At 38.7% G+C, this 3,839-nt stretch overlaps 1 pseudogene across 1 annotated transcript; it reads right to left on the bottom strand.

Moving 5' to 3' along the window:
• Positions 1–559: 559 nt before the first annotated feature.
• Positions 560–3,572, bottom strand: LOC143550824 (cysteine protease RD19A-like; annotated as a pseudogene). The gene is made up of 3 exons (XR_013138393.1): positions 3,141–3,572; positions 1,293–1,412; positions 560–1,213 (listed from the first exon to the last, which is right to left on the bottom strand). The product of XR_013138393.1 is annotated as a cysteine protease RD19A-like (transcript).
• Between the last annotated feature and the right edge of the window lie 267 nt (positions 3,573–3,839).

Raw genomic sequence — 3,839 nt, 5'->3', positions numbered from 1 at the left:
TTTTCGATATAAATAAATTAAGAACCTTGAAAATATTTAAATGTTTGAGTAAAGTTCGATCGCGATGTTGGAGATTAACAGCAGAGACAAAAAAAAATGCATACATGAATTATTTTCTTTATTAAAATCTGGACTTGATTTATAATTTCAGCCGCCTGAACGATAAGCATGACAGACCGAATACAATAAACGGAGGGTTGAAACGTTACCTTAATGAATTAGCTGGAGAAGGAGGCGGCGGTGACTGTACCACACGATTACGTATGACTGGTTACACGCGATATTTCATGGATAAAGAGAAACCCATATTTAAACGCAACAAAAAGGGCCAAGCGAAAGTTTGTTATGACTCGAATGATAAAAAAGGAAGTATTATCGATATAGATTTAAGGTCAACATAAATTGTTATTGCGAACTAATTCAGGATACATAAACGGTTAACTATGACGAAAACGGAATTGAATGAGTTTTCAGTTTTGTCACTGCGTACTTTTTTAAATCAACGGCGTGTGTAATCTCGTACGTGTTGTATGATAAGTCATTATTGTATTGAATATTTATTTTTTTTCATATATTATTAAATAAGTATAGAGGATGAATAAATTCATAAACTCAAATCAATCATTTGCACAATATTTTGTATTTCATCAACAATTCTTGCATACATGATGAAATTCTCACAATAATATTAACAGACTAGTGATGGCGAACCGCAACTACAGTCGACACCATCAAATCGACTCCGCAAATATTATGACCCTTGCAGATCTTGTAATACCCTTTCTCTCCCCAGGTCTCACCCCACGAGTTTTTAATAATCCAATATGGCTTGTCCTTCATTCTTATGGGTGCATAGCCCGCCGCACCATAACCAACCAATAACACCCCATGGTCTAGCCTCTTTGTGCACACAAACGGGCACGAGACACCGCCGATATAGGTTTGCATGTAAGCCGCATTAATAGCCACCGAGCGGACCATGTTTAACTAGATTTGTAGCTATTTGGTCTTCATCTAGTGACACTACACTAAAGTTAGCAACCGATGCAACCACCTTGCTTTTGTTGAATTTGCAAGTTCCGCGGTCGGATCCAGTGTAAGGGTAGTCTTTTTCTTTCATAAGCCCACCGGATTTTAATGTGTACTCGAATGCGGTGTTCATGAGACCGCCGTTGCACCCTGAGTCACATGATCCTTGTTCTTCTGGATCACACTATAGATAATAATAATAATAATTAACAAGATTAGAGAATAAATGGAAAAATAATATTGGATCATATTATGAATCGAACCTCATGATCACAATCAACAAGTTGTTGTTCGCTAAGGCTCTCGAGCTTCCCAGTCGCTAGGAAATTAGCACCTTCTAATGCTTCGGTTGTGCTAAACGTTCAGCATGATCCACAAGAACCCTAATTCCCATCACCAATTTAAAAAGCACTTTAAAATAGATTACAAGAGAGATGAACCCTTTGTGAAAGATTAATATGATTATCAAAAAAGTTCACGAAATTGATAGTTTAATTTAATGTTATCTTAACAAAATAAACATTGATTTTTTTAGGAAAATTGGTTTTAAATACTCCCAACTATACCTTATTGGTAAATAACATGCCCAACTTTGCATTTGGCTGGTGGCGATCCCAACTAAAATGATATTTGTTTTTAACGGTCCGCGACTAACGGATGACTAACTCCGTTAGTTTGAGGCTGAGTTGGCAAGCGTAGTTGTCAAAACCTTGATTACGTGGCGTAATACGTGGCAACTAGGCATAATAGTAGTAGTAATAATAATAATAATAATAATAATATAACATCTATAGATAGGTGATCCACTTCATCCATTCACCGTCATCTACATCCCCACCCTCACCATCATCCGGCGAGTCATAATATGCCGCTATCTTCCTCCTCCCCGTTTATTCTCTAAGAGCCACCACTGCACCACCGTGCCATTGCCACTAGCCGCCGCCATCGTCATCACCTGCAACCGCCATCATTCGGCTCCTCCCTCCCACTGCATATCCCTACATGCACCCACCTTTTTCCGGCGAATAAACGAATCTCCACCACCACCACTGGCTTCCGGTGGGTTGTTTGAATTCCGGCAAGGCTCCGCGGGCTATCAATTCGAACACCATTTGAGGTAATAAATGTATCATTCAACTCGTTTTTATCAACCAAATAAAAGCCCTAAGATTTTAATTGCAATCTGTAATAAACTAACATGAATTTTGGGTTCGAATTGGAGTCTGTTGCTAGAGTTAAAATGAAAAACCCCACTATTGGACCAGAACTTCATCGTGAAGCATGGTGATGACAGATTAGCGGCAACATTGGTGGCCGCGAATGGTGATGGCCGGCGTCTATGAAGACGTTAGTCCATGAGAGAGAGAGAGAGAAGATACTGTGCCATGTAAGCTGCCACACAAGCAATATTTTGACAACTAGGCTTGCCAACTCAGCAACAAACTAACGGAGTTAGTCATCCGTTAGTCGCGGACTGTTAAAAACAAATATCCCTTTAGTTGGGACCGCCACCAGCCAAGTGTAAAGTTGGGCCTGTAATTTACCAATAGAGCATAGTTGGGAGTATTTAAAACCAATTTTCCATTTTTTTATTTTAGTTTTTATAGACATTTCTTGGTGAAAAATTCCCCCTATAACTTTTCGTCTTGGATTTTTATCTTGGTGTGAATTTGGCCCATAGATCTCAACCCGTCGATGTAATTGCTAACATGACAAGGTTTTATTGGTCTTTTTCTTTCAAATTTGGGTATGCGGAAAATCGAAATAACCTAATCCAAACAAAAAACAACAATTTCATTTTATGTTTTTTTGAAAAACATAAATTTCGATTCAGTTTAGGTTTTGCTTGTAGTTAAAACCAAATCAAACCAATATGGATTTTCATTTTTTATTTTGGATATTAAATAATTTATAGGAATTTAATAAATAGTCTTACACAAACATTTTAGCCTATTTGTTTAACTTAATCGGTCCAAAAATTTCAAACCCAAACCATAAATCTGAAAACCCAAACTGAACGATTTTCAAAATCTCAATAACCAAATCATATATATTTTATTTCGTTTGAGTCAGAAACCGACCCATATACACCCATATACAAAGAATACTACCTGATTCTTGACACCAGTGACGGCACCATGATCGCGCCAATCAAAATCTTCCGGAAGATCATCCGTTGGAAGGATGGGAGCTTTACCGGCATCGGATGGGAACTTGACACGAGACCTCAACCCAAGGTGTTTACGAAACTCATCCGTGGTCATATCGGAGAACTGAGTAACTCCATGGACCGCGGATGGATCAAGCTTCTGGTTAAGCTTAGCAAGGCGCATATTAGAATTAAATATTGATAACCTGTAAGCATGCTCCTCCTGAGAAGCGTAAGACTTGCCAAACTTGAGTTTGAAGGCGTCGAAGTGGTGGGTTTTATTGTCAATCACCTGACGGATGAATATATTATCGCCGGAGTCAGCCGTGGCGACGACTCCGGCGAGGAATATAGAGAAAGTGAGAAGAGAGAATCGATAGTCCATGAGAAGAGTAAAATAATTGTAAGCATATAGATACAGTGTGGTATATGTGTGTGTATATATATAGCTATAGGCCTATAAATACAATGTAGGTCGTCGCCGTCGACGTGACGAGGATAACGGTTGCTTGGAAGGGAACTTAGAGGTGGTCCCATGCACCCAGTGAAAGGTTGACACGTGGTAGATCATCATTGGCTGGTTCTTACGTTGCTTAATTTTTGGAAGATGGTAAAGATAAAAATGTTCGTTTAACCAATCAAATGCTAATATGTACGTCTA

This window comes from Bidens hawaiensis, unplaced genomic scaffold (genome assembly GCF_021521415.1).
Source record: "Bidens hawaiensis isolate Kalapana, Puna unplaced genomic scaffold, B.hawaiensis_p1.1 tig00016189_1, whole genome shotgun sequence".
NCBI classification, from domain to species: Eukaryota; Viridiplantae; Streptophyta; class Magnoliopsida; order Asterales; family Asteraceae; genus Bidens; species Bidens hawaiensis.
This window is presented reverse-complemented; position numbering and strand designations above follow the sequence as displayed.